Genomic DNA, 12541 nt, shown 5'->3' with positions numbered 1-12541 from the left:
AATAGCTCGTTAGAAAGATCTATCCGAGCACTACCACTCCCAGATTCCCAAAAAAACGTCGTTTAGGGCCTCAAAACGGCTCCGGAAGTTCAGGACCCGAAAAACTGCTAAAAATAGTAAGTTGTGCTACAATTAAGGAAACTGAAAATGCTGAAAGAGACAGTTGTGGGGGTCCAAATGGGTTGGTGGGTGGCCACCAACATCCACCTGGATCAAAATATGTATTGTAACATTGAAAGGAACATAATGAAAATCAAGTTGGTAGTCATTGTTTTGGGATCCAGGGGAAAATCTCTGTGTATATGTGTTTTATGTCTTATGCTCTCGCATTGTTTATTTTCTGTGTTTTAGAATTCGTATGTAGGTAATTTCTGTACAGGGTTAAAACCTACACATTCACTTAAGTCATTTCAAAACATTTTCATACATAAGTATAAGTTTTAATGCATAATCTTCTTAGAGATTGTGTTAAATTCTTGAATATTAATCAAACAAACACTTCACACATTTAAATTTCATACCTTAAGGTGAATTAGTTGTTTAGTTGATAAATCATTTTCAATCAAGCTTGTTTACATTCACCCTTCTTACATAAATATTGATCTAGGCTTGACCCTTAAGGATTCTCCCTTAGGTTAGGGTAACATTTTTCCAAAGTCTAAAGTGTGGAGAACAACCTCCAAGGTGACAACGGGTGGCTTTCTCAGTAGTGCCTCTAGAATCTTATGTTTTTTTATTAGGAATTTTTTAATTATCGAGAGTTTGAGTAGTAATAGGACCAACTACATTGCAATGAATTAAGTCCAACAACCAAGGAGATTTATGAGAAGTAGAGTAAAAGAAAACTTAAGTCCAAATATCAAGAAGACTATGAGAACTAGAATAAAATTAGAATTGGTTCTATTTTTCATAAATGCAATGCTCGCAAAAATCAAATTCAAGAGCACAATCACTTAATCCATCAATTTTTTTTTTGTTTTTCAAGTCCTATAGGCCCTTCTCACCTATATTTCTCAATATCTGATGCCATAACATTATATTCTATATTGGTGACTTTCTTTTTGAAGCGAGGCATTGTTTAGGTACCCAAAAAGCATGACCATCATAAGTAAATATAAGTTTTGATTGTGAAGCTATAGATCCTATAGACCTTTCCATTATAGAAATCAAAGAACTATTACATAAAATAATTTGATTCCCACACAAATACCATTAATGAGAAACATATCTCCCTATACCCTCATACACCCTTTGTTATAGAAAACAACCTACCCACATGCATTGTTAAGTGTGATTACATATAGTAGGTTTCATACTAGATTTGGAATGTGAAAATTTCCCCATATCCCCATTAATCTACCATGAGGGACTCTAATTGAGACTCTACCATGGCCAACTATGTTGAGAGGAGATTTATCACCAATGTATACCACCCCAACATTGTATTTGTCCTAATGTTGATGGGAGAGTCATATTGAAGGAAGCTCTAGAGCATGTGAAAAAATTGCCTTGCATGGGTTGCCAAAGTGGCAACAAAGGTATCTCAATTATCCTCTTGAGAACATTTTTCAAACTCATCATTAGAGTCATTATTTCCCTTATTCTTCTTTTTATTTTCCTTGCAAACTCTTCTAAAATGCCCAAACTTGTCATAGTTCCATCATTTTTCCTTTGACTTTCTAACAGACTAATGTCTCCCATGATATTTGGATATGCCCCTTTCACTCGTACTTCTTTTCTCCTTTGATCTTCTGTAACTTCATTGAGAGTAAAAACAACCATGATGTTATCAAGCGCCAACATCTTCACAATGCTTCCAATAACCGTTTTTGAGTTGTCACATGTATTTGGAAAATAATAGAAACAGATCATACAATAATCTTCCTCATCCATATTCACTCCAAATGAGATAAACTAGGTCACAATAATATTAAATGTAGTTAAGTGCTTGACTACATCATCACTATCATCCATTCTCATGGAAAACAACTTTTTCCACATAAAATGTTTATAACCAAGGATTTATCATGATATAAATCCCCCATTTTCTTACAAAGAATTATTGCACCTTTTTTTTCAAAAACATTCAATAATACTAAATTATCCATTCACAAATAATGATTAATAATATTTTTCATCACCATCAATGAACAATTAAATTATAATAAATTTTACAACCTTAAAAAAAATTAAAACTAAAACCGATATAAACGATTAGAAAGAAACTAACACCAATTCAAATTTAATAGTCCTTAGAATATTGTTACGTTGGTTGTAATATGTATTTGTTTAATACTTGGTTAACAAAGTTAGTGTAAAGTTTGGATACCATAATTTTATCTATCATGGACTCACCCTAACACTAAATATATATAATGTGTCTAAACTTTAATATTAATTCACATTATATTAAGCTTAATAAAGTTCCACTTTCCTTATTAAATTTAGAGGTAGGATGTTAGACTAAAAAGTAATTCCAAGTAAAATCAATGGGGCCATAATAGATTAATTGAACACCAAAATCATGACCATTGTCAAGATCCAATTCACTATAAATCCAATTAGTATTCCAACGAGTTTGAAATGATGGAGAACGATATGCAAGTCAAATGCTATTTAGTATTAACCAAAATGAAATCGATTGTGGCCTAAGTCTTAGAACCAATAATACATAAATTATAATTATTAACTTTAAAATTGGATTGATTATTATTATCATATTAGTAAATGAAATGAAAACCATTACATTTATTCTTGATATTAATATCATATTATATATGATGACTAAAATATAAATAAACTACATTACATTTAACATATTAAAGGTAGTGTTGATGGTGTTTAACCTGTCAACATTTAGGGGATCTCCCCAGTATGAAGTCCCAACTAGACCTCACACCGTTTGGTGTAGGAGTCCCATCCGGTACAATGGCCCAATTTCCATTCTCTTAGATATTTTCCTTAACTCTTGTTGTTCAGCACATGAGAGTGTTATGCTGGTATCTTCAAAAAGCGAGGTGAGTGTGCTTGGTGAGTGCATAATGTAACTTGTGTCTCGGTTCTCTTACTACAAAAGGGGAGAGTAAAGTGAGCCTCTAAGTGAGAGGTAGTAGTACCACCCACGAAGAGAAACACGCGAAGCAAAAGAGGTCTATCCAACATCCGACGGAGTAGTCCACAGTGTATGTGGCAGTCATTAAAACCAAAGTATAAAGAAAAATAGGTACACCATCCAACAGAGTATTCCACATGGACGTGGCGATCGTTATAACCAGTAAACAAGAAAGGTATGTCTAATATCCTACGGAGTAGTCCACAAGGATGAGACAACAGTGATAACCAATAAAACACATTCCCAACAATGTAAGTACTAACACAACCGAAGTATTTCAACTATCTTAGTACAGGTGAAATAAACATGCATTATGTTAGTGCCTAAATCTACCTTAGGCTGAAGGAAGGCAGGGCTAGGGTAACATCAAACCACGCTTAACTTGGTAGCTAGCCCTACCAAGTCGGGAGAGGGCTCTCTCCTTGTCAATCTCAATTAGGATATGGCAACTAGGGCTTGAAATGACTTAAATGAATGTTGATTTTAGGCTAGGTATGGTAGATTATAGGATTTGATTGGATTTGTTTCGGGTCGAAAACAGTAGGAGAAAGGGTGATTGGACTATGGAAACGATGTCAGTTTCTGCCGACAAACTTGGGGAAAATTAAGTGCCATGTTCAGGTAATTGAAGATTGTAAATGTGAGAGGTATGAGGGAGAAAGCCCGCTACCCTACAGGCATCAGAAAAAGGATGGATCTGCAGCAAAAACTTTAGAGGAAAGATAATAACGAGGTTGCTCAACAGAGCATCTAACAACGGATGAATTCTGCTAAAACTACCATTACAACTAATAGCAAAATCATCATGAAAGGAGCATCATTATCAAGGAAAATTTTAAGGATGGAAAATTTTATTGAAGTTTAAAAACATTGGCGAATCTCACTAATCCTAATATACAAATTATAAAATGTTTATTGACATATTTGTAAAATTATTCAAATTTTTAATGATTTATATATAGTCTCTATATAATGTTGGCGATTTTTTAGGTAAAATAATTTTATATTCTAAAATTTGGGCGAATCGTCTTTTATAAAAATTGGAAATTGGCGAATATTTTTTTGGAAAAATCATGGAAAATTAGCCCACTGGGCGAAGATTAGCCCCTAAAATTTTCCATGATCATTATGGATGAATCCCTAACATATCACTTAGATAATGGTGAAACAAAGGAGAAAAACATAATGTGTAAATGAATTACAAGAGAAAAAACATTCTGAACATTTAAGCACCGTGATGAATCCCAGGCCTAAAGGGAAAAAACTACTTTATTATGATATTCAATAAAACTTTACACAGTCCAAGTGCTTCTTCCTGTTGCAAACATCGAACCCTTACATCTTCAAAACTAATCCTATTTATAATATTACAAAATTATTTTTATTTCCTCAACATAGGAAATAAAAAATAGAATAAAAATTAATAATAAAATCCTAACATAAAACAATATCATAACTATAAAACAAAATTAAATAAAACTCTCGTGAACTATGACAAATAGAGTTGTTTTGAAAACCAAAATTAGTGAATTTTGGTCAAGATCTGCTTCCTTTAAGGGTGGAATTCCACAAAATCTGCCCTTTTACTGTTGTTTCAATCTTTGACTGCTGATATTAATCCTTAAAATCTGAGATTTTCCTCAACCACTGCTGGATTTGTGCCTGACAACTCTGACACTTCAGTTTTCTCAATTAATTTTCCCCTTTTACTCCATTTCCTCGAATCTGGGACAATTTGCTTGAGATGGCTTTCTTTTTATTGCATAAGTGACACAAAGTTCTTCATTTCATGTTTGATGATTTTGTGAGAAACATCAGGTGGCTCTTCCTCGAGGCGCAAAGAAGATGGACTCACAACCTGCGCTGCTTTCTTTAACTGGACACGTCCTACTGAACCTGTAAGCCTTCCAGAGAGAACACGTGCTCTCTCCGTATGCAAAGATAATTGACTCTGCACTTGAGATACCTTTTTCGAATACACTTGTCCTGCTGACTTGCTTGCACTTGCTGCATGATTTCGACCTTTCTAGCGTTTCCTCCTCTTTTTCCAGATGAGAAATTTTTGACAACCTGCCCTTGGAGTGTCATGATATAGATTGATGATGCCTTGTTGCAGACTACAATGTGCTCTGACTTCTTTGGAAAAAGGTGGACAAAATTCACTGATACATCACCTCCCTTGAGAGGAGGTGGAGGTTTAAACGTTTGAATACAATCAGTTGTCTTCACATCCTAAACCTGTACAGTACAATCACTAGAAGCAGTAATAACATGACCCCCATCACTTGTGAATATTGCATCATTTACGTAAGATGTATGACCACAAAATTCCTTTAACGCTTTGCCAGATTTGAGCCTATGTATTCTTGCAATACTGTCAAATGATGTGCTTAAAAGCCGACTACCATCACGAGAGAAGGAAAGGCTTGTAATGCCCTGAGAATGTGCATGCTTTGGACGCCTTAAACACTGACTTGTTCGTATATGCCATACCTTAATTTTCCCATCCTGTGAACCAGAAGCCAGTATCTCTGAATCTCAACTGAAGTCAACACAGAGGACAACATCATCATGCATCATAAAGGAATCATCAGCTTGATACTGAAGATCCTTTTTAAGCTTCCCACTGATGTAGACCCAGACCCCTATGAATCCATCAACTGAGCAAGAGACAAGGTATTGACCATCTGGAGAGAAACGAGCACATTTTGGGTGGCTTTGTTTCCCAAATTTAATTGTATGTGCCAGTGTTGTCAGATACATTTCTTCCTCATCTGCCTTTACTACTGTAGTGCCCCTGAAGAGATCAAACTGTGTACCTGGAGGAGGTAATCCTCGATGTTGTTGCCACTTCAAAGATTGACCAATCAAGGCCATTAATCAAAATGATTTGTGACCGCCTCTTCTCTTTTGAGGACTCGTGATAAGCCTCACGAAGATCAAAATATGTGCGAACTAGAAGGTGTTCCAAGTGTAGATAGCACTCAGGTTGCTCTTGCTTCATGAAACCCATTGCTTGAGTTGGCCTTAGAATAGCTCTTACAGTATCTAATTCTCGAAGTTAAATTATCTCTAAGACAATCTATTCATACAAGTCTTCTAGTTTTTTTCTAGGAAGTTTAAGCTATGCAACTTGTAGCGATATCACATCCCATCTTCCACTATTGATATCTACTACAAATGTTTCAAGGCTGTCTACAATATTAAGAGAAACCTGGCATTCATTTTGCAGTGTTTGGTGCAAAGAATTCTCTTTGCAAAATGGTAGCACAATTTTTATAACACTTTTTACCATGATGTTGCGAAAAGGCATCTTTGAATTCCCATACAGATGACTCAAGGTCTTGGTCACCATTCCTAAATAACTCAGTATTCAACCGCACGCTATGGGAATTAATCCCCTTGACACTTGATGTGTTGAATGTCATGATAATAACCTTGCTTTAGAAACTAACTGTGTGATTGTTTTTTCTATTTATTGCCCAGGTGTAAACGTTGTGCTTCTAGCTATGTGTGTTGTTGATGCAGGGGGCACTGAGACTTAGAGTTGGGTTGGGCCTTCGGTCCTAAGTTTGTCGCTATGAGAATTAGTATTTTGAGCATGGAATCTTGACTCTTTCAATGTTTGTAAGCGTTCAATCTCAGTATCTTTCTTTGTAACAACATCCTTCAGTGTTGCAATCTGATCCTTAAGTTTCCTAACTCTCCATGTTGCTTTGTGCAACACCTAAGGAATCCTGAAGAATCTGAGTAGGCTTGCTGTTACGATATGGTACATGAGCACTTTTGTTGGCTAAAGCAGATATGATATCCCCAAGAGCTGACAAAGATTTATTGAAATGTTGTGCTTCTCTAAGTCTATCCCTAGTAACTTCTAACTTGTTAACCCTCTCGGTCCTAGCAAGGTCAACCAAATGAAGGCACCCATGAAGAATAGCTCCAGAAGACAAGTCTATTCCTTGCACATGTACAGTCAAGACACTGTGAAAACGACTACTACGTTCATTGAGAGCAGTAGCACCTACTGCCCTGTTCTTTTGTCCAATTTTCATTAAATCTAAAGCATATGGTGTTGATTCCACAGGCAACATACTAGCATTAGGAACACTGAGGCCATTGAGTTAGGATATGCCTCGGATCACAAGCCTCTTTTGAACCATCACTTGCAAGCAGATCGCGAACCTGCTCATTATATATTTCTATCATTTGAACACCAACTTCATACTGAAATAAGTCTCTTCTTGTCTATCATAGTCCAGCCACAAAACCAAACACTGACATTTCCTAGTTTCCTTTGGATCATTCAATACCTGAACTACTGCACGGGAGGGTCTTTGAGCCAATCACTCATTTGGTCATATATTTTGATCCGGGAACCGGTTTTTGGAGTGTCTCATACCGTTGGAAAGATCTTTCCGAGCTGCTCCTGATGAACAAAATTATGACATGTTTTGTGCTAAATATCATGTGCAAAACATCTAACCAAACCAAACATAGTAAGAGCTCATGTTGATCCCTGGTGACAGGCTGCGAAGACTGACTCTAACACATTACAAATTCCAAAAGAATAGTCTTACAAACATCTACAAAACATGCATGAAACGTGTTGGCCTTAACATGATTTTGTACTAAGAAAAAGTTCCAAGACACATATGTACACCATACATTACTAGTCCTAGTAGTGGGACATTGAGCCACTCCTTGCTCCTCAAAGAAATGTCTGAAACTCTCAAGGCTATGTGGGAGGAGCCAAGGTGAAAAGTCCTTGCTCATACAATGGGAAGGGTATATATAAACAAGGGTGATGCTTGACCCTTGTGACTCTTGGACTACGCTCATGACCATTCAGCCTCATATGACTTTTCAACTGACATGATTCTTCATCTTCATGTGTGTGTTCGTTCAAATTTCTCTTTACATTACATTTGGTTACAACAGATATGACCCATAGTAGTGATGTGGACTTGACAACTCATGACACAACTTGACATGACACTGCTGACATGGACTGATTAGCTATGGTGGCAATCTCAAGCTATTGTTGCTGCTGAGTGATGGATGTGCTCTTGAATGTGTTTTGTCTTTTCCTCCACATGAGTTGATGTTGTGGGCTTTTCAATGGTCTTAGTATTGTAAGATGGTTACATGCATGTATTCCTTTCTCTTGCTCTTTGATGAGCTTCTTTTGTCCATCCAACTACAAGTGAGTCTTCTAACATGTGTGATCCTTCTTCATCCCATTCATCATCTCGCCATGATCTATCAGTGTACCTGTTCCTGCAATTCAACCATGATGGGATGACATCAAATATAAAACCTCCTAGTCTAAGATGATGCATTTATTTCCATGGTTCGGGCCTGGGACAAATGACAGGCTGGGAAGAGGGCCCAGTAACTTCTACTGCGTAGTTCTAGGTGATAGGGAGGGAGGCTGGTCAATGAGACTGTGCAACGCACAGCTTAGGTTCGGATGAGGAACTCTGGGACAAAGTCTTCATTGTCAAGAAAAAATGTGAAGTGGCCACTAGGAGACAGGATTGTGTCATTGAAGTCACCAGTGGTAGCTGTAAGGTGGGACCCTGGGAGGCATCTTTGTGCATTTTTCTGAGGGAAGACAAGATAGGGTAGCAACAGGACTAGAGAGGACATTTCTGCTTAATTTTTTAGAGTAGTAAGTCCTAGATGAGGGAAGAAACTAGGAGGACACGTCTACGTAGTTCTGGAAGAAAAAGAAGGCTCGGGTCTCTATGCATTGTGGGGTTCCAACAGATAGGAAGGAGGCTTGATACTAATCTTGCGCAGTGCGCAATTTAGGTTGGGCTCTGAGGTAGTTTTTGTGCAATTCTAGAAAGGAAGGCATGCTGCTCACCTCTGGGATTGCGTAGTGCAACTGTCCTGGAGGAAAACCTCAAGAACTGTGCAGTTCCAGGTAGTATAGTAGCATCATTGAGGGCTGAGACTGCATAGTTCATCCTAGTTGGGGTCTGATGAGAGGGGGTTGTCTGGTCGGAAGGATTTTCAAGAAAATGGCTAAGTGTGGGAAGCAAGTGTACTTGTGATGACTCGACATTATGATCACAAACTTAGCATACTTTGACAACATGATAAAATTGACCATCGGACAATAATACAAAGCATTGCCCTCTATGAACTCGTCTAGAGCTAAAAGCGACAAGTGCGACACTTAAGATAGACCTTTGGATGCCCATGATGAAACTTGCATGACAGTGCTTACAAATTTGTGTATAAGTGCGACATGTGTATGCATAGCTAGGACAACTAAAACAAATAAATAAAAACCTTTGAAATCATCAGAATAGGTCGAAAGGTCATGAAAAGGCAATCAACATGCCAAAAGACGACAGTTGGTGAAACAAGAAAAAGAGGTGAAAAGACTCAAAGGGAGCTCATGGAATGAGCTCGAGTGTTTGCAACCATAATGGAAAAACCAAGGAAGGCTATAAAATTTGAATGCCAACCGAAATTTTGGAGGGTGTTGCGGCTGCTACAATACTTGATGACACACTGGTTGAATACCATCTTCTCTATTTTGGTTCATTTTTAGTGCAGGGCCATGGTTCTTTGAGGAGTATTGATTCATAATGTAGTTCACTTCGACTTCCCCACTTACCCCATGGATAGACATGGTTCACCTTGTACCTTCTCAGTTGAACACCTCATAAGATTCAACAAAATCACAATGTTTCAAATCTAGAAGGGTAGTTTGGCTCGCAAGCTTAAGATTTTCAGAGTATAGTTTTCAATCTCTTGTTGTTGGGAAAAGTGTCCAATACGGAATGACCCTATCCCACTCTAAGGGTGATAGTACCTCAGCAACAATCAAAGCAAAGCTATCTAAGATTACTTCTTTATGAGATGTAAAAGAGGGGAGAAAGAGATCCACTAACCGATGTCTTCCGCTAATGATTGATCCAATCTTCTCTCCTTGCTGCTTGCTCCCAGTTCCTTGCTCTTTCACTGGCCCAGCTACACCAAGATCCTGCAAAATGGCAAGAGAGGGAAACTACAAGAAGCATACATTCATAATTGATTCAAGGATTAGAATAAATCAAATACACAAGTATAACAATACACCATTGAGACACATGCATATAGAAGAACCTCAAATGCTTTATTAATGGAAGAAGTAAAGTTCAAGAAGTGATACAACCATAAAAGGCCCAATCCAGCATCACCTCCCAGCAGAAAGAAATCTCCTCTTCACCTCCTTCAAAGCAAATCACCCAATAGTTCTATACTCAAACCAACAGCAATTCTTTACATTCACCAAATTCCAGCCTCCTTAGACCTCATGAGAGAGCTCTATATATAGGAGTTTTGGAGAAAGGATGAGTCAGCTTGAGGCTGGCTAGTGTCCTCTCTCACTTCAGTTATTCTTCAGTTCTTGAGTCCACTTGGAGGTTCTTGCTTCCACTTGGAGATCTAGACCCTCTTACTCATCACCAGTCGAATTCCTTGATCCAAGTGTCATTTTGGAAGCTTCCTGGGCACTGACACCTTGAGGAATGACTGTGCCACATGTCCCAATTCGCCCAGCACAGGTAGCCTTCTTTGCAGTTGACATTCAATGCAGGTAGACAGTGGAGCAGTTGACATTCAGCGCAGATGCTCAGTGGAGCAGTTGACATGATCCAGAATTGTCTTGTTTTTGAGTGTTTTCAGGTGGAGAACTGTTATTTAGTGTTGTGGTTTGCTGACCTTGTTCCTCTAGGGGTAGGAACAACATGTTTAGGGACTTTGGATCCCTTAGATTATGTACATTTCATGCTTCATGCTGTAAGGCACAAAAATGTCTATAACAGTTGCCCCCTAAAGTATGAGGTCGTTTATCGGGTGAAATGCTTTATCAGGATGATCCGAAGTTCATTCAACCGCTGAGAGGCGACCTGTAATAAGATACAATACAATACATTATTTTTCATTCTGCTTTCATGATCTAGCTGAGGCGGGCATTCCCATGCTCAGCTTTATACATTCATTTTAGTACATAGAACAGACGATCGTCTGATGGTAGACTGATAATTCTCTGCTGAAATTATCATCCTTTGAGTAGGATGATCATCTGCTGCAATGATGTACATGTCAAATGTCTTTATATTTCCTGAATATATATCGCAGCCCGGATGGATGAAACTAGATCCGGGGTCTTCAAACTCGTTCGATCTTCACTCTAAGTACAAGTCGATCCATGTGAGAACTGCGCTGAAGTCGAACATGGAAAGACATCGCTTGATTACCGGTCAATGATGTAAATCATTAACAAGCACGAGAGGAATCACCGATAATGATAATGACCCTCAAGGTACAGCAGTACAATTCACGTGGTGTGAATATAGGACTTGGCGTCGAACACCACGCAAAATCTTCTAGTCGAAGGTCATTGATGTATACCTGTCGCCGGAAGTGAGAAACTTGCCATTGAGGCATGCAAGCTTCAAAGTACTGAGGGGGGTGTTCCTAGATCAACTTCTTGGATAATGAGCTGAAGTCGACAAGAAGCGATCCGTCAAAGGAGGGCCTTAATGAATCCCACATCAGTGACACGGAACGGAGCTAATGATTTTAATGGAGGTGAAAACAACCTGTGACATATGATTCAGGGTGGCGATCATGGATGGATGAAGGATAATGTATGGTAGTGGATGGGACACGGTTGACTCTTTCTGAACAACATCTCTTGAACATATAACGACACTGATGCGATGGATCAGTAGCATTACCCCAAATGTGGATGGTTTGGCGAGACCATGGTGATGAGACCGGTGAATGAAACAACACAACCCGATGTGATACGGAAGAAAAGTGTCATGTTCAAGAGCGACTTGCTACCATTAAAGCTTTGAGGTTCTCCCAATTTTTCCCCAGTCATTTCTGACCAGTACCTCTTTATTTTTGTCAAGCTTGAGGAGGATAACATATGCTTGTTCTATAACCTGCCCTTCGGGCAAGCCCATCGCTATGTTTTAACGAGCCTAGCGATAGGGAAACTCGTTCTCGTCTAAAGACAAGTTTGTTGCTATTTAATCATTTTAACGAGTCTAACGACAAAGAAAACTTGGTCCTTTTCATTTTTAGAGAGTCTGAAAAGGTACAGAAAGTTAACTCCAAAATTCCTTTTTCGTCATCTAATCCCTTAAGTCCAAAAAAGTATAAAACAATACAGAAGGGATGAGTTTTCGATAAATTTAACGAGCCGAATAAAACAAGCGCTCGACCTTTTTGTGCAATAATCCCTCAGGTCCAAAAAGATTAAAATCTAGAGGAGGGATAGCTCTTCCGGTCACTTTAACGAGATGGAAGGCCAAAACTCGGCAAACTTTTCATATTTTACGAGTCAGTTGAAAAGAGCTTAAAGAAGACTCGTCTTTTGAGGAACGAGTGATAAACAGGGATAGCAGCTAATTCCAA

General features: G+C 38.2%; 1 pseudogene; it reads right to left on the bottom strand.

The window, feature by feature from the left end:
• Positions 1 to 4999: 4999 nt before the first annotated feature.
• LOC149156328 (suppressor of mec-8 and unc-52 protein homolog 1 pseudogene) lies at positions 5000 to 6467 on the bottom strand (annotated as a pseudogene).
• Between the last annotated feature and the right edge of the window lie 6074 nt (positions 6468 to 12541).

This window comes from Pinus tabuliformis, chromosome 9, assembly GCF_031772625.1.
Source record: "Pinus tabuliformis cultivar Carrire ecotype Pingquan chromosome 9, CPIR1, whole genome shotgun sequence".
Taxonomy (NCBI): domain Eukaryota; kingdom Viridiplantae; phylum Streptophyta; class Pinopsida; order Pinales; family Pinaceae; genus Pinus; species Pinus tabuliformis.
This window is presented reverse-complemented; position numbering and strand designations above follow the sequence as displayed.